This window comes from Suncus etruscus, chromosome 6 (genome assembly GCF_024139225.1).
Source record: "Suncus etruscus isolate mSunEtr1 chromosome 6, mSunEtr1.pri.cur, whole genome shotgun sequence".
In the NCBI taxonomy this organism is placed as follows: domain Eukaryota; kingdom Metazoa; phylum Chordata; class Mammalia; order Eulipotyphla; family Soricidae; genus Suncus; species Suncus etruscus.
In genome coordinates this window covers 87,472,871-87,492,244 of record NC_064853.1, presented here as the reverse complement: position 1 = coordinate 87,492,244, position 19,374 = coordinate 87,472,871, and the positions used below count along the sequence as shown (strand labels likewise).

The 19,374-nt window shown below is 36.6% G+C and overlaps 1 pseudogene; it reads right to left on the bottom strand.

Moving 5' to 3' along the window:
• Window positions 1-18,256: 18,256 nt before the first annotated feature.
• Window positions 18,257-18,345, bottom strand: LOC126012776 (uncharacterized; annotated as a pseudogene).
• Window positions 18,346-19,374: the final 1,029 nt, after the last annotated feature.

Below are 19,374 nucleotides of genomic sequence, written 5' to 3'. Positions count from 1 at the left end.
TTGAAGAGATATTTTCCAAAACTTCAGTACAAAGAAATGTAAAATTAGGTAACAAATCCTCATCTTTTACAGCATAGATTATAGGCAAACCATATGATTCTGGTATTGTGGATATGTTGTACCCCATTAAAATATCAAATTCTGTCTTTGTAAAATTAGAGCTTGGTTTCATTAAAGATTGATTCTCTGACCTAATTGAATTGGACTCTTCATAGTCTTAATTATATCCACCTTTATGCCTTTCTAATTTTCATTATCATATTAAATAAGATACAATAAAAAACAATCTTTCATGCATGCTTTTTATTCACCAAGTTCAGAAATTTGAAAAGAAAAATTATTCAAATTATGATAGGCAATTTTATTATTTTATTCTCTTTTATGTCTTGAAATTTTTCTCATCCTTTCCAGCCCTCTCAAGAAATTTCATGGCTGCCTCCATTCCATTGTATCTGTCAGTCTTTTAATACCTGTACCAAAAATAGCTCCTCATTTTCTTCGGGAAGACTAACACATGTTCTTATTCTATCATTAGCACTTTAGCAAAGGAATTTCAGGAGCCTCTGGAAAGACTTTTCCCATCAGACACCCACTGTTGAGTAACTGATGTGAATCCCAAAAAGTTTTGGGCTCATTGAGCACTCCAGGACTTGTTGTGCTATTGCTCATCCAATGAGATGTTTTCAGAGACAAATGATTTATGATTTCAAGTCCTGGTTCCTTAAATTGAAATTGGGAACAAATGTTATATATAGATTCTGCCTTTATTTGGTTTCTTTCTGTAATTCTAAAATGAGAGATCATCTTGGAGGCATTGTTCTTTCTGGCAATGTTTTTGATGATATTTTATGGAAATTGTGATAGAAAAAATAATGAGTTTATATTTTAATTAGAATAAATGTATATTATTGTAGTACTGAAAAGGCTATAATAATTACAATAGGGATGGAAGAGAGTTGTTTGTAACAGTAATGTTAAAAATGCTTTGCTTTATTTATACATTTATTTAGGTTTTATTGCTATACCCAGTGGTTCTCAGGACTTATTTCTGGCTATGTACTCAAGGATCACTCATAAAAGGGATTGGCGTACCATTTGAAGTACTTGGGATAGAACTTGTGAGAGCCAGATACAGAACAAGCACCCTATCCACTGTACTATCTTGTCAGCCCTGTAATGCTAGTAATGCAACTAGGTTTATCCTTAACGCTTATCAGTGAATATTAATGCTGACTTTACATTGTTTTTATTTTTATATCTTTTTATTATCACAATTTCCTCTATCATAAAAAATATACAAACAATACCCTATTTTTTTGAATTTGTATAATCACTTAATACCTGACTTTAGTGTATGTCATTAAAAAGTTCTAAAGTTAAAGTTATTTTTGTTTGTAAATTTATGTGGGGGATAAGCAGATATTTCTGATCATCTTTGTTAATAAATTTTGAAGATTTGGTAAAAAGTATTTCAAATCCTTAAATATTAGTTGTTTCATCTGGAAAATAAGTTTACAACATGATAAATCTAAAAATTCTCCTACTACCTAGAATTTATAATTCTGCTTCGAAGAACTTTGTTTTTATTATAATATTTTTTCATAATACTCTGAAAAAGTAATAACAGAGCATCTGTATAATATAAGAATACATGAGAATTCATAACAGACACACAATGGAGGCTGGGAATAAGGTTTTGCAGCAATGTGCATGTACTGCATTCATGTGACCTGGATTTGATCCCCAGCACCACAAAACAACAGCAAAACACATGCAAACACACAAGCAAGAGGGAAAAAAAGCAGAGAACGTGTTATGACAACTCCTATCAAGATGAATAAAAGTGCAATTACTATTTTTTATTTTTATAATAAAGACAGATTAATTCTAAGTCTAATGAGGATTGATTCCTTAAATTCATTGCTAGGTATTGGGAGTTAAGCATTATAGTAATGCATATGTTCACAGGATGGAAGTTATAGTACAGGGGTTAAGGCATCACTGGGAATGACCTCCAAGCACAGAGGTGGTCACCTTTAAGCACTACTAGGTGTGATCCCCAGACTGTTTACTTATGTATCATGGTAAAAAATTATGTCTGCTATAACAACTTTGTTGCTTAACTTTCTCTTTGATCTTGACTAAATCATCTCAGTTATTTTTTATTAAAATTTTTAAATATTTACTTATTTTTCTTAGGTTTCCTTCATTTCTGAAAAGAAGTGTTATGACTTACAGAGATATATTTGATGGGTTTGTTGAGTATCTATTATATACATGTATATATACACATAGATGTATATATAAATATACATAGTTTAATTTAAATATACATATTTAAGTATGTATGCTTATAGATATAAATATACATATATTTAGTTTGAGGGTCATATCAACCTCTAATCTGAGGCTACACCTGACTCCTAGTGGGGGTCTTCAGGGCAACAAGTAGGATTTGAACCTAAGTCTTCTAAATACCAAGCATAAAGCCAGCCCGTTGACCTATCTTGCTGACTCTAGCAGTGATCAAGAACTTCTGTCTACTCTGTGATCACTTTCAATAGCTTTTAGAAAATCATGCAGTGATGTATATGGAAACCAGGTGTCACAGATAAAAAAAGAAACCTACATTTAAGTATTTCAGCTATCTCTCTTATCCCTTTAAATTATTTTTACTTATTAAGGTAACACTTAGGTATATAAGACTGTATATTTTAGGGATACAGTGTCACTACATCATGCTATTTCCCACATTTTTCCCTTCTGCTATTGTTTTCTTTTAAAAGGTTGAGCTTGGACATAGCTTGCCTCACTTTTGTTCACATTCTTTTGCTAGGAGTCTATATATAGTTCCCTTTATATGGAATATATTTCATATTCTAGTAAAAAGAAAATTTGTAAACAACTAATAGATTGTCAATAGTAGGCATTCAATATTTTTTTCATTGCCCATATTTTTCTTTCACCTGACTAGATTTTTTCTTTGGGTCTTAAAGTAATGAGAAGACATGTCAAATACACTCTTAGGCAGAATTACTTCTTTGGCTGACATTGTGTTCTGAATAGCATATGCAAGTATATGGTACAAGTACACTGACACATGGCTATATATGAAATATTGATAAAGATAAATATTATGTATAATGCTAATTATAACCTTTACATTAAAAATGTTAGATATATGATGGTCCATATGGTTCCCTGTGCCTTGCCTAAACTAATTACTGAGCACAGAGCCAGAAATAAGCCCTGAGTATAGCTGGGCTTATTTAATAATCAATAATATATTAAAATTAAATAAAATTGGGACCGGAGAGAAATCACAGTGCTAGGGTGTTTGCCTTGCATGTGGCCAATCCAAGACAGGCTGGGGTTCAATTCCTGACATACCATATGGTCCCCTAAGCTGCCAAGAGCTATTTCTGAGCACACAGTCAGGAGTGACCCCTGAGCACCACTGGGTGTATCCCCAAAACAAAAACAACATATAAAAAAGTAAATAAAGGGCCAGGAGAGATAGCACAGCGGCGTTTGCCTTGCAAGCAGCCGATCCAGGACCAAAGGTGGTTGGTTCGAATCCTGGTGTCCCATATGGTCCCCAGTGCCTGCCAGGAGCTATTTCTGAGCAGACAGCCAGGAGTAACCCCTGAGCAACACCGGGTGTGGCCCAAAAACCAAAAAAAAAAAAAAAAAAACCAAAAAAAAAAAAACCAAAAAAAAACCCCCAAAAAAACCAAAAACAAAAAAAAAGTAAATAAAGTCTAAATTATATCAACAATTATAAACTCAAACAAAAATTACATTTTAACATATATTTATGTAATTTATATTTCATCAAAAAAATCTTTCTATAATTTATGCATATCTGCATAAGTACACTTTATTGCTTATTCACGTGTTCTTAAAAGAAAGCTTTCCCTTCTCCCCAAAAAATTCAGGCCTATAAGGAATAAAATCTGAGGCATGGTATTTGAGAAATTTTAGCTGTTTCTATGAAAATATTATTGGATTTTTGGGTGTGTGCACTCAAGTACATACATGCATATGTGTATATGTATGTCACATAAGCAATAATACGCTTTAAGAATTTCATTACATTTCTTGGGGATTATTGCATACAAATAAAACAGTTCTTTGCATCTGGTGTCATGCTGTTTTAAAGAAAATAAAATCCTCTTTGTTATTCCCAGGAAGTTGTGTTTTGCTTTCTGATTAGTGTCCACATTGTAGTTGTCTGTAACATATATTAGTGAAAGTTCAGAGGGCCAAAATATAATTGATAATTGCAACTGGGTGCTTTTATCTCACATGCAAGCCTTTTCTCTGAAATATGCATCTAAATATTTGGAATGATAACTAGGCGACTGTACCTATCTTCAGAGGGAACATACCATGCTGTTTTTTTCTTACTGTGACTATCATTCTTCCCAGTACTCATATTGCTACTGGGCAACTGATCCCCTATCAACTGAGAGAAGGGAAGGGAGAACGTTAATACTGACTTTTCCATTCAAAAAGTATTCTGCAGAAACCTGTCTGGTTCAGTTAAACTAAGAAATACTTACATAAGATAGTGATTGAGCTAAATGATACTATAAAATAACAAAGAATATAACAAAGCCCTTGCTTTTAAAGAATTTTGTTATTCTAAAGAGACAAATTAATAGATGAGTAATTGTAATTTTTATTAAAGATATGATCATGAAAAATTTTACTTTATTACTCTGGTAAACTATTCCTGATATTAAAAGAAAGAAAAACGTATAGAAAGTCAAGAATTCAGTGGGATGTTTCAGCACACCCAGAAGAAAAAAAATAATCAAAGTTGGGGTAATATTTAAAGAAGGAACTTCTTAATTGGTGTTAGTATAAAATTCACTCTGAGGAAAGATATGCCAGTGTTTTTTTTTAAACTAAAATTTATCCTAAAATACAGCAAGCCTTTCTTATATATTAGCCCAAATTAAAATTACATGAAAATATACTTTTCTTAAAAGTATCATCTCCCCCCAAACCAAATAAAGCCATAGAAAAATGGGGAGATAAAATAAATAGACACTTCTCCGATGAAGACTGAAAGATTGCCAACAAACATATGAAAATATGCTCACCTTCACTCATCATTAGAAAAATTCAAATTAAGACAACAGTGAAGTACCACCTCATTGTGATGTGAGGATGGCTCACATCAAAAATAACGGGAACAATCTCTGTTGGCGGGGATGCGGTATGAAAGTAACTCTCATCCACTGCTGGTGGGAATGCCCCCTAATCCAACCCCTATATAAAAAAGAGTCTGGAGTGCTCAAGGAACTCAGAATTGAGTTGTCATTTGACCCAGCAATTTTTCTCCTGGTATCTACCTCCAAATCGGAAGGACATTCATCCCAAAGTATGTATGCACCCCACTATTATCACAGCACTCAGTATAATAGCCAAGACTTGGAACCAACCAAAGTGTCCAACAACAGATGAGTGGATCATTAAGATGTGGTATCTATACACAATGGAATACTACATAGCAGTTTGAAATGATAAAATCATAGACTTTGCAGCAACGTGGATGGACGTAGAAAATATGTTAAATAAATTAAGCCAGAAGATGAAAGATAATGATAGCACTATTCTGAAGTACCTAGAATAAACACCATATATACAACCAATACTCCATGATCAAATAACAGGGCTTAACAGGGTAGAAACTCCAAACACTGTAATAGTCAAAATATACTGGAGAATAGTGACTAAAACAAATGGAAGAGGAACAACACAAAGCTTCGACTACACATTATACCACAAAGAAACCAGCAACAGCAGAAACAGCAGTGTAGAGAGAACAGATATTGTAACAACTATTTCACTTGTGGAGATAATGCATAATAAATTTCTTTATATGTTTTTATTTAAAAAAAAAAACAACAAAAACCAACCAAACAAAAAAAAGTATCACCTCAAAAATATTATTTGGGTCAAAGAAACAGTATAGTACATGTTTGTCTTGCACAAGCTGACCTGGAATATATTAGCAGTACAGCCTATAATTTTCTGAGGTCAATAGGGAGTAATCTTTGAGCACAGCGGCTGAATAAACCCTGGAAATAGTTGGTTTGGGTCCCACTTCCCCCTGCACTGAGATGGTGAATTATTTGGATTTAGATGTATATATAATAACATGTAACGCAATAACAAAATGTCAATGTTAGACTATAGTGATGAGTATGTATATATTCTCTGAAAAAAAATTTTTTTAACTTCATTTGTTAAGTTCCGAACTCAGGATACACCATCCAAAAGACTACCAGTAAGATAGGCAGTACTGTAAAATGCAAGGGAGTTTATTCCAGCATTCTGGGGTCCAACATCTCCTAGGAAATGAGGACCACAAGAATGGCTCATAGGACAAATTAAAGGGTTACCTTTTTAATTATTGGTCCTTAGTACAAGGTTGGGCTAGGATTGATGTAGTTCAAATGTAGCAGCAGACAGTTATGGTTGGCTGTTAGCTTACTGGGGAGTGATCAGGTATCTCCAGATCCAGGGTGTGGTGTCACCTGGCTGGCTGTCAGCTGCTGTTTAGTCTCTGATATCTGACCAGGAGACCAGTTCCTAAAATATTTCCATAGGATCTGGGGAATCCATGAACTGTCTGCCCTTCTGGGCCTAATATTTATACTTTAAAACTGCAGCCTGTCATGGCTGCACTTAAGCTCATAGCTAAGCCAGGGTTATAGCAGTTAACTTCCTTAAACATATCTCTAAGCAAAGGCACATCATATTCGAACATCAACATTTGTTACAGTTAATTCTAAATCTTAGATCCTAACACACTCTGTTTTATAACCATAACCAACCAATATGTTGGTGTATATATCATAGAGAAAAATAATACCATTCTTTCTACCTAGGTCATTTAAGTTGGGTTATAATGAGTCCCTTTATAAAATTCTTAATTTTTTACCTCTTCAGGATTTTTTGTTTGTTTTCATTCTATCAATTTTTAGAATTCTTTTTCCTTTTAATATCTTACAAAATTCATCCCCAAGTCATGTATGACTTCATCTTGAAAAATTTTTACTCACATCTCTTAAACTTTTCTTTAGAAGGAAAGGGCATCTAAATTTGCCTTCCTGCTAGCTTTCCTTTTTCACTCCACAGCAGTTTGTAGTTCATTCTTATTATTCAATTACTGCTCCTCTCTTCAAGGTTACCAATAGCTACCTAATTGCCAAATCCAATGTTCTTTCCCAGTCCTCATCTGTTGCATTTGAGGTCACAGAAACAGACTGAGGCAGCTGGCTTGGCTCAGAGGATTATTATGGTTATAAAATGACAAAATCCGCCAAACTGCTTCCTGTGAGAGAAAAATAAACAGTTAAAAAGTGCTGGGAGTCACATTGTACCACTGCCTAGAGCATCAGTTCTGGTTCCCCTGTTTCTCTTCTCTGAATATTTATGGCTGTCAACCATTTGCAAGTATAAAATCTTTCTTTTTCCACATTCTATAATTCAAGGTTTTGGATTTGCTATTGTATTCTTTCTTTAATTTTCTCCATTAGGTTGGGTAAGATGCCTTTTCCTTTGCTTCCTTTTGAAATTTTCCACTTTCAAATAAATTTGCTTTATTCACGTTAATAACATCTCAACCTATTTTTAAAATAGTGAGATATTGTGTAAGAGCAAAATCTAACTATGTTTACTTCATAAATCTAGTCACCTTTCTTAATTCCATCATGAATCAGGTAGAATCCCAAGTATCAAGCAAACAAAAAGGCACTGCAAAGGCATGAACAAAATCTTGCATTGCTTCCCTTACCTTCCCTGTTTTGCTTTGCATTCTATATGTGATACTTGCCTGGGACTGGGAGTTGGGGGTTAGGGATGTTGGAGAAAAGGCTCATACATTCTGATTGTAGGATAGGAACATGAACACATAGCCTCAAGCCTCCAAAGCAGGTTATCTGAACCATAACAAAAGTATCCCAAAGGATTGATGTTTGTATTCAGACAGAGTAGAACAAGGTCATTAGCAAAAGAATAAAATGTTACTTCAGGCAAAGCCATATTCTATAGGCTGAAGGACTTTTAAGGGAGCCTCAGTATGCAGATGATCTCACTAAAGGCTGAATTTATCAAATTTACCACTTTGGTAAATTTAAATGCACTCTTTCCAGAGTGTGGCTTGAATGGTCTTGGTATTATGGATTTGCCTTTGTCTCTTTTTCTCTCATTGTCTGTCTAAAAATTTAGGTTAATGACTGAAAATTACAAAGACTATTATGCAGGTTGAAATATATTAGATAATTAGAGCATACCTTTAAAAATGAGAGTTTCAGCCACAAAGCAAAGTAATGCTGGCCAAAGATAGCAATTAAAGGTGGTGGTACTAGGGATAAGTCAGTAGCTAGGATGCTCTGGCACAGAAATCCACAGCTCACTTCCACGGTAGCTGTAATGTTGCTGACGGGGTGAAGTCTGCTGGCTCACTCAAAATTTAAATCATCAAAGCTTTTTCCTGGCAAGTTTAGCTAGCTTCTTAGAGGCAAACACTAAACATAGAGTGAGCAAGGCCTTTACCTTGCATGCTCCCACGAGGATGATGTCTCTGACATCCCCCTGGTCCTCTACTCAGAACTGGAGTAATTCCTGAATGCAGAGCCAGGAGTAACCAGTGAGCACTGTGGGATGTGGCCCAAATAATGACAACAAAGGGCAACAAAAACCTACTGTGCCTGAGATAAGCCCTGTTATCAAATTTTCTGGCCATTTGGTCCTTTGTTTCTGTAATGAATTTTGAAGGAGTTCAGCCTTTGGATCTGGGTTGAGTTGTTCTTAAATTGGTGTCCAAGGCTGCTCTTTATTTGGAATGGGTTGGGTTTTGTTTTTGCTTTGTTGTTGTTGTAATTATTGTTTTGTTTACTCTCAGAGCTTACCTCTGGCTCTGTGCTCAGTGATCACTCTTGGTGGTTTAGGGAACCATATGATGCAGTGGTGATTTGCCTTAGTCTCTTGTAAGGGAAGGACCATACCCACTCTTCTCTCTTAATAGTTGGCCCAGGGATCAGGTGTTTTTAAGTCTTGACTCTTGTCAGGCATGACACAATAACTTCTTTTCATATCACATCTTGGATCTTTGACTTTCTGAAATTCATTACCAAGAACGCTTTTTCCTACTGAATAGGTCATAGATCTACTTCAAAACCTGTTGTTGTTTGGGTTTGGGAATTATTCCTGGCTCTGTACTCAAGAGATTATGTGGTGCTGAATATCTAACCCAGGGGTTCTCCCCTTCCAGTAAGATGTGCTATCTAGTTCCTAATTATCTTTCAGACTCTGCATTCTATATTTAAGATTAATAAATGATGTATATAAATTCTTTGCAAAGTAATAGAATGAGGTAAATATAACTTTCCCTGATTTTACAAAATTCTAGGTTTCTATTTGTAGTAGAGGATTAGAATACATTTCCAGAAACAGTAATTCTTGGAGTACAATTGAAAGTGTGGATGAGCTGTGTTTCTGAATACCTAAAGGTCTCCTCAGAGGCCTAGGGAGCGCACCCCCAAAAAACTGCATTTTGAAGCTGCCCAGTGAGTAAATTCTGGCTGTGGGGGTTGCCGCCCAATAAGCTGAGCTCTCTGGCCTGCGGAGGCTCCGCCCTGCTGTGCCTTCGTTCACTCTAAGGACTTCCAGGGAAACTTCTCCTGCGCCTGTCTACCTGTGTTTCTGAATCCCTGAAGATCTTCTCAGAGGCCTAGGGAGTGCACCCCCAAAATACTGTCAACTAGAGGCACCAGAAGAGCATGGCCGCTTTGCTTTGCAGCGGCACACTCTTTCTAACCAATGAACTCCACCACAACACACAGGAAAAACTACACTACAAGCGTGACAACGGGGAAACCTCTCAGGCAAACACCATGCACAGAGAATGAAGATGAAAGCTCAAATGACCTAATAAATTCTAACCACCTGATTAACCTCTCAGATAAGGAACTTAAAATAGCAATATGGAAGATGTTTGAAGAACTCAAAGAAAGCATAGATCAATCTGAACAGAACACAAAGACAGAAATCAGAAAACTCCAAACTGAAATAACAGATCTAAAAAACTCAGTAGTTCAACTGAAAACTTTAGTGGATGGCCTAGCCAGCAGGGTATCAGAAGTTGAGGAGAGAATCGGAGTACTGGAAAATGTGATGCAGAAAAACTCAACACAACAGTAGAAATTGGAAAAGAACCTTAAGACAATCAGACAATGGAAAATGTACTCAAGGAATGCAAACAGATGAAAAATAGAAGTCTTTGACAAACTCAACAGAAACAACATAAGAATCATTGGAGTCCCAGAGACCCAGGTAGGAGATCTCCAGAAAGAATCAACTGTCAAAGACATCATCAAAGAGATACTCCCAGAGTTAAAGACTACATGCAATTAAATCCTGCATGCCAAAAGAGTACCAGCAAAACAGACACAAAGAAAAACACCCCAAGACACATCCTGTTACAATGACAAATTCAACAGATAGAGATAGAATACTGAAAGCAGCAAGATCAAAAAGGGAAATTACATTCAAAGGACCATCCCTAAGACTTACAGCAGACATGTCACAAGAAACTCTCGAGGCCAGAAGACAATGGTGGGATAGTGTGACAAGACTGAATGAAATGAATGCCTCACTGAGAATACTGCATCCAGCCCGACCCATGTTCAGGTTTGAAGGAAGAATACATAGCTTCATGGATAAACAACAGCTCAGAGACTTCACAGATGATAAACCAGCCTTAAAGGAAAAATGGACAAGTATACTCTAAGACAAGAGATACCAACAAACACAGCAAACTTATCTACAAAGATGACATGAAATCCTATGACAATCATCTCCCTCAATGTCAATGGACTAAATTCACCAATTAAAACACAGTGGCAAAACCGGTCAAAATATGAATCCAACCTTCTACTGCCTACAAGAAAAACATCTGAATAGTCAGAACAAACATAGACTCAAAATCAAAGGCTGGAGGAAAATCATCCAAGCAAACAACACCCTCAAAAAAGCTGAGGTGGCCATATTAATATCTGATGACACCAACTTTATACTCAGAAAAGTGGTAAGGGACAAAGATGGACACTATGTACTAGTCAACGGATATATGCAAGAGGAAGAAATCAGACTGTTAAACATATATGCAACCCATGAGAGACCAGCAAATTATCTAATAAAGTTACTGACAAATCTGAAAGAAGAAATCAATAATAACACAATAATTGTGGGAAACCTCAACACGGCCCTATCAACACTGGATAGGTCAACCAGACTTAAGCCCAACAAAAACATACTAGCCCTGAAAAGTGTAATGGAAGAAAGAGGACTAGTAGATATATAAAGGACACTGCATCCCAAAAAAACGGGATAAACATTCTTCTCCAATGTACATGGGTCATTCTCCAGGATAGACCACATGCTGACACATAAAACGTACCTCCATAAAATCAAGAGGATAGAAATCTTGCAGGCTACACATGCTGACCACAAGGCTCTGAAATTAGGTGTGAACTACAAAGCCACACAGAAGAAAAACTTTAACAATGGGAAATTAAACACCCTGCTACTGAACAACCAGTAGGTCTGAGATAAAATCAAAAAGGAAATCAAATATTTCCTGGAAACCAATGATAATGAAGACACAAACTGCAAAACTCAATGGGACACAGCAAAAGTGGTCCTGAGAGGAAAATTTATAGCTCTACAAACACACATCAGGAAGGAAAAAGGGGCATACCTGAATAACTTAATGACGCAGCTCAAAAAATTAGAAAATGACCAACAAAAGAAACCAAAAATAGGGAAACAGAAGGAAATAACAAAGCTGAAAGCAGAACTCAATGAAGTGTAAACCAAAAACAATACGAAAGATCAACAAAAGCAGAAGTTGGTTCTTTGAAAAAAATAAACAAGATTGATAGACCATTGGCAAAACTCACAAAGAAAGAGAGGGAAATCTGATAACCCGTATTCGAATTGAAAGGGGGGAGATCACGACAGATAGTGCCAAGATCTAAAGGGTAATCAGAGACTACTTTGAAAAACTTTATGCTACTAAACATGAGAACCTAGAAGAAATGAAAAAATTCTTGGACACTTATAACCGTCCACATTTATGTAAGGAGGATGTAGCATATCTAAACACCCCCACCACTATTGAGGAAATTGAAACTGTAATCAAACATCTGCCCAAAAGGAAAAGCCCAGGCCCAGATGGATTTCCTAATGAATTTTTTCAAATCTTTCAAGAGGAGCTACTACCCATCCTAGCTAGGCTCTTCCATGAAATTGAAAAAATAGGAAAACTCCCAAACAACTTTTATGAAGCCAACATCACTTTGATACCAAAACCAGGCAGAGATGCTGCCAAAAAAGAAAATTACAGACCAATATCTCTGATGAATGCTGATGCAAAGATCTTCAACAAAATCCTGGCAAATAGGATACAATGCATCAACAAGAAGATCATACACTACAAGCAAGTAGGTTTCATCCCAGGAATGCAAGGATGGTTTAACATCCGTAAATCTATCAACATCATACACAACATCAACAAGAAGAAAAATAAAAATCACATGATCATATAAATAGATGCAGAGAAAGCATTTGATAAGGTCCAACACTCATTCTTGATCAAAACTCTCAGCAAGATGGGAATGGAAAGAACCTTTCTCAATCTAGTTGAAGCCATCTACCACAAGCCAATGGCAAATATTATCCTTAATGGAGGAAAAGTAAAAGCCTTTCCTCTAAATTCTGGTACAAGACAATGCTGTCCGCTCTTACCACTCCTCTTCAACATAATACTGAAAGTTCTTGCTCTAGTGATTAGGCAAGAAAAAGATATCAAGGGAATTCAGATAGGAAAGGAAGAAGTCAAGCTCTCATTGTTTGCAGACGACATGATACTCTACTTAGAAAACTCTAAAGACTCTACCAAAAAGCTTTTAGAAGCAATAGACTCATAGCAAGGTGGCATGCTACAAAATTAACACACAGAAATCAATGGCCTATTTATACATCAATAAAGATAGGGAAGAGAAGGAAGTCAAAAAGGCAATCCCATTCACAATAGTGCCAGACAAAATCAAATATCTTGGAGTCAACTTGACCAATGACGTGAAGGACCTATACAAAGGAAACTATAAAGTCCTGCTCCAAGAAATAAGAGAGGATACACGGAAATGGAAACACATACCCTGCTCAGGGATTGGCAGGATTAACATCATTAAAATGGCAATACTCTGCAAAGTATTGTACAGATTGAATGCGATCTCCTTAAATATATCCATGACATTCTTCAATGAAGTGGGTCAAACACTTATGAAGTTTATCTGGAAAAATAAACACCCTCGAATAGCTAAAGCACTCCTAGGGAAAAGGGAAATGGGAGGCATTACTTTCCCCAATTTTAAACTGTACTACAAAGCAATAGTTATCAAAACAGTATGGTATTGGAATAAAGACAGACCCTCAGATCAGTGAAATAGGCTTGATTTCTCAGACATTGTCCTCCAGACATACAATTACCTAATTTTTGACAAAGGAGTAAGAAATTTTAAGTGGAGCAGGGAAAACCTCTTAAACAAGTGGTGCTGGCAGAACTGGTTAGCCACTTGCAAAAATGCGAACATAGACCCCTAGTTAACATCATGTACAAAGGTAAAATCCAAATGAATTAAAGACCTCGATATCAGACCTGATACCATAAGTTATATAGAACAACAGTTCAGTAAATACACTCCATGACATTGAGACTAAAGGCATCTTCATGGAGGAAACTGCTCTTTCCAAACAAGTGGAAGCAGAGATCAACAGATGGGAATACATTAAGCTGAGAAGATTCTGCACCTCAAAAGAAATAGTTCCCAGGATACAAGAATCATCCTTCGAGTGGGAGAAACTATTCACCCAACACCCATCAGGATAAGGGGCTAATATCCAAAATATACAGGGCACTGACAGAACTTTACAAGAAAAATACATCTAATCCAATCAAAAAATTGGGAGAAGAAATGAACAGACCTTTGATAAAAAAGAAATACAAATGGCCAAAAGGCACATGAAAAAATGCTCCTCGTCACTAATCATCAGGGAGATGCAAATCAAAACAATGATGAGATACCACCTCACACCACAGTGATTGGTGCACATCACAAAGAATGAGAACAATCAGTGCTGGCGGGGATATGAAGAAAAAGGAACTCTTATCCACTACTGGTGGGAATGCCGTCTAGTCCAACCTCTATGGAAAGCTATATGGAGATTCCTCCAAAATCTGGAACTTGAGCTCCCATTCAACCCAGCTATTCCACTCCTAGGGATATACCCTAAGAACACAAGAACACAATACAAAAACCCCTTCCTCACACCTATATTTATTGCAGCACTATTCACAATAGCCAGGCTCTGGAAACAACCAAGATGCCCTTCAACAGACGAATGGCTAAAGAAACTGTGGTACATATACACAATGGAATATTATGCAGCCGTCAGGAGAGATGAAGTCATGAAATTTTCCTATATATGGATGTACATGGAATCTATCATGCTGAGTGAAATAAGTTAGAGGGAGAGAGAGGCACAGAATATTCTCACTCATCTATGGGTTTTAAGAAAATAAAATTCATTTTTTCAACAATCCTCAGAGACAATGAGAGGAGGGCTGGAACTTCCAGCTCACTTCATGAAGCTCATCACAAAGAGTAGTGAGTGCAGTTATAAAAATAACTACACAGAGAACTATTATAATCATGTGAATGTATGAGGGAACTCAAAAGCCTGTCTAGAGTATAGGTGGAGGTGGGTAGGATGGAAGGAGATTTGAGATATTGGTGGTAGGAATGTTGCACTGGTATAGTGGGTGTTCTTTACATGACTGAAACCTAATCACAATCATATATGTAATCAAGATGTTTAAATAAAAAAAAATTTTTCAAATAAAAAAAGAAGAAAAAAAAGAAAAATCATACTTGAAATAAAGAAATTCAAATGTGATATAAAATAAAATTAAAAGGTATGTGTTTTGTTAGGAGGCCAATACATATAGATATATCTATATTATCTACATTATTTATGTATAATATATAATTATATATTACAGATACTATAGATATAGAAAATGAAGACTATGATTCACTATGGAATGAATTCCTGGTACATTACTCCTGTAAAGTCCTTTAATCTCTTCATTTTCAATGGTATCACTGCACCTATATTCATGTTCTTGGCAAAGATTTCACATAACCAGGATAATCTGTGGTGATAATCTTTTTGGAATTGCATTAATTCCTGGTGCTCAGAACCAACTCCTGGCTCTGCCTTTACAGATCACTTCTGGCTGGATTCCCATTCTGGGTATGGGGAGCAGAGGTTTGTAGTGAGAGGGATAGAAACCATATGAGTGCAAGAAATATAACCCAAATCAGTCACAAACAAGCTAAGAGTCCTACCACTAGTGCTATTCCTGAGGCTCCATGGAAAGTCCCATGTAAATTAATCTCACGTGTCATTTCTTACTTTAGATAAATAAGTGTAAAGTAGGGTTGCGCAGGAAATAATCAGACCAGGCTGAATGTCAAACACATGTAGTCTGGCAGTCTTTTACCTCATATCTCCCATAAACTGCCTGCCAGAACTGTTTAAGTATAGATACCTCCCTCCCAGGTGGGGCATTAAGGCCATGTTTAGGGCAAATAGCTGTCCTGAGCTTGTCCCACCCATGTTTACGTATAAGACAATCTTTGTTTTGGATGAAACCAAGTTGTAAACAAATAGATACAACAAAATTAGGGATGATCTTTGTTTTGGGTAAAATAAGGTGTAACCAAATAGTCCCGTATGAAAAATAAACAGTGGCATTTCTTCTTTGTGTGTGTGTGTGTGGGGGGTGTTTTGGGCCACACTGGGCGATGCTCACAAGTTACTCCTGGCTATGTGCTCAGAAATAATTTCTGGCTTGGGGACCATCTGGTTCGCCAGTGTATTGAAATATGGTCAGTCCTAGGTTAGCACCACCGCTCTGGCCCCAAAAGGTTTAGTCGCTGCATTGGGCAGGAATCGAACCCGGGTCTTCCACATGGCAAATGAGAAGTCTGCCACTGAACCACCAATACCTCGATTAAATATTCTTTTAAACAATATTAGGCAAAGTCCAGACTATGTAAATTCTCATGTTTATGATGTACCATTTATGCTTTGAAAAATGTTTATTTTCTCATTTCTAATTTGCCTTGAATTTCAAAGTAATTATGAACAAAGCACACTATTTTCAATTTCAACCATTGTTAAAAGAATAAATTCTCATTTTGTAGTAAAAAAAAATAAAAAAAAGTGTGGATGAAAATAATCCACTACTCTATTCTGCTAATATTGGTGGAAGAAGGTCAACATTAGTGGCGGGATTGACCCTGAATCAGTGTATGTCTGACACCCAACTATGAAGGACTTTGTAAATCACAATGGTTTCAATATGGTGGAAGAAGGTCAACATTAGTGGTGGGATTGACCCTGAATCAGTGTATGTCTGACACCCAACTATGAAGGACTTTGTAAATCACAATGGTTTCAATATAATAAAAACACCCCCCTGCTATTTCAGAGTACAATTGGCAAAACATTGATTTCACGAGGGGTTCAGTGTGTGTGTGTGTGTGTGTGTGTGTGTGTGTGTGTGTGTGTGTGTGTGTAGAGACTTCTGAGATTGGATGAAGACTTTCTTTGAAAAAGACATTTATAAGTAAAAAGAAAAATCCACTGGACTGGAGAAATAATATAATGGGTAATATACTTAGATGCAGTTGACCTGATTTTGATCCCTTCAAAACATTCCTCTGAGTCTCACATGGGTGGATCCCTGAATGCCATCAAGTGTGGTGAACCAAACACCCTCTACAAATTATTATTATTATTAATTAATTATTAGTGGAGGGGCACTCCAAGTTTGCTTTCTGAATATGTGCTCAGGAATCATTTTTGGCAGAGCTCTTAGGACCATATGTGTTACCAGGGATCAAATCTGAGTCATCTACAAGCACCTTAACTGTTGTTCTATCTCTCATAACCCAAAATAATAAAAATAATCAAATAAAATAACAAGGAGAGTTCTCTGTAAAGATGCCAACTTCCACACTGAATGTGTGCATATGTGTGTGTGTGTGTGTGTGTGTATTGAAGGGGTGACACCTAGTAGTTTTATTTTTTTTTTAAGAAATGGTAATACTTAAATTTGCTCACCTAGCTTTACCCTGCCTTCTCTGGTAGTTTGTCCTTAAGGATACTCCCATTCCATCTCTTTGCTCTAGCTAAGCTCTTTTCATAATTATCAGAATAACATTTAAATAGATAGCTAAACATTTTAGGGTCTCTTGTATATAGGAGGTTCCTATAATAATATTTTTTTTCTTTTAATCTTTTATACTCTTTTGATGCTTTGTCCAACCTCAGAAGATCCTGAGGGACAAAATCTAATTTGTTTGTTACTTTACAAAAAGATAAGTGACCATTTCTGTATCTAAGTTCCACCAACATCTTAAATTCTGTATATCTGAAATGAATTTGCTTTATTTTATTAAATATTAATAGTTTTCTATTTAGGGGCCGGTGAGGTGGTGCTAGAGGTAAGGTGTCTGCCTTGCAAGCACTAGCCAAGGAAAGATAGTCACCGCGGTTCAATCCCCCGGCATCCTCCCATATGATCTCCCCAAGCCAGGGGCAATTTCTGAGCGCTTAGCCAGGATTAACCCCTGAGCATCAAACGGGTGTGGCCCCCAAAAACAAACAAAACAAAACAAAACAAAAAGTTTTTTATTTAAAAATGAGCTACTCCAGGTGCCAGAGCTATAGCACAGTGGTAGGGCATTTCCCTTTCTTACAGCCAACCTGGGATGGGCCCAGATTCAATACCCGACATCCCATATGGTCCCTTGAGCCTGCCAGGAGCAATTTCTGGGTGCAAAGCCAGTAACCCCTAAGCACTGCCTAGTGTGGCCCAAAAATCAAAATCAAATGAAATAAAATGAGCTTCTCCAGCCTGTAAATGACCAAGTTCACTTGCTTACAGTTATCATTATCATAGTGAGGAAGCAGACCAATGCATGAAAAAGTTATTTACAACTGATCTAACTGCAAGAAATCAAGAAACTTTGTCCCTCATAAAATATTTTATATAATTTAGTAATATGATATATAATTTTATGTAATCTTCTATAATATTAAATTGTATATAATTTAATGTTATAAATAGAAAACTATTCCTTTAGGCAGATACTACACTTGATCTTAGCCAAAAGGCTGAGAAGCGATAGGCAGATACTACAACACTCTACTAATCCTCTTAAATGTACATCTTCCTGATTATTGAGGGGTTAGTAATGATTGACAGTTCTTTAACATGTCAAATTCATATCTCCTATCTGTAACCAATTCCCATATGTGGCCATAGTCATGTACAATACTAAATGCTTAATATGTTTTTTTCCAAACGCAAAGTTAGTGTGGTAATGTAATATATAGTGCAAATTTATGCTTTACATATTTTGAACACTTCAAAAGGTGAAAACACTGACATTTAGGATTTTATGGAGTTTAAGATAAGTTGAAGCCAAGTAAATTCATAATGGAGTAAACAAGTGACTAAGCGATAACTTTAAACTTCATTATACTCTAATTATATTACATTTTCTTAGTAAAAAATTATACTTTAAAATTGCTCTGATAACTACCAAAGGTGAGGATAGATTGTTTGAATATGGCTAGTACCTTGACTTCAGGAACTTACCACCCCAAAGTCCTTCTTTCAAATATTGTGAATAGGCTTTGCAAAAGCTGGCTCCCTGTGTGTGACACCAGGCGGGGAAAATCCGCGAAAGCACACCGGCCCAAAGGGGCCCAACTGTGAAAAACTGTGAGTGTGACCTGTCTATGTCTGTCTACTGTCCTCTTGCGTGAAACTCTTGCAAGTGGGGCAAAAAGAGGCTCCAGCGGAGCACGGCCACTCCGCTTCGCTACACGGCCATGCACTCTTTCTAAGGAAAGAACTCCATTGCAACAAGAAGGAAAAATCACACTAAGAACTGTGCTATATCACAGAAGCAAGCATTTCTCTCCAGACTGTCTTCTCTGTTGCATGCTCGGGCCTAAGATTTGACCCAGTGTGAGGCTTCATCCACGGAGGACTCCCCTCCCTTAGAGGCAAGTCAGCCCATCCAGAAAGGGAGGAGCCAGAGGAGTGTGCTGCCTGCATCATATAGACGATGAATACAACCACAACACGTAGAAAAACCCACAATACAAGTGTGACAATGGGGAAACAACGCAGGCCAGCATCAGACA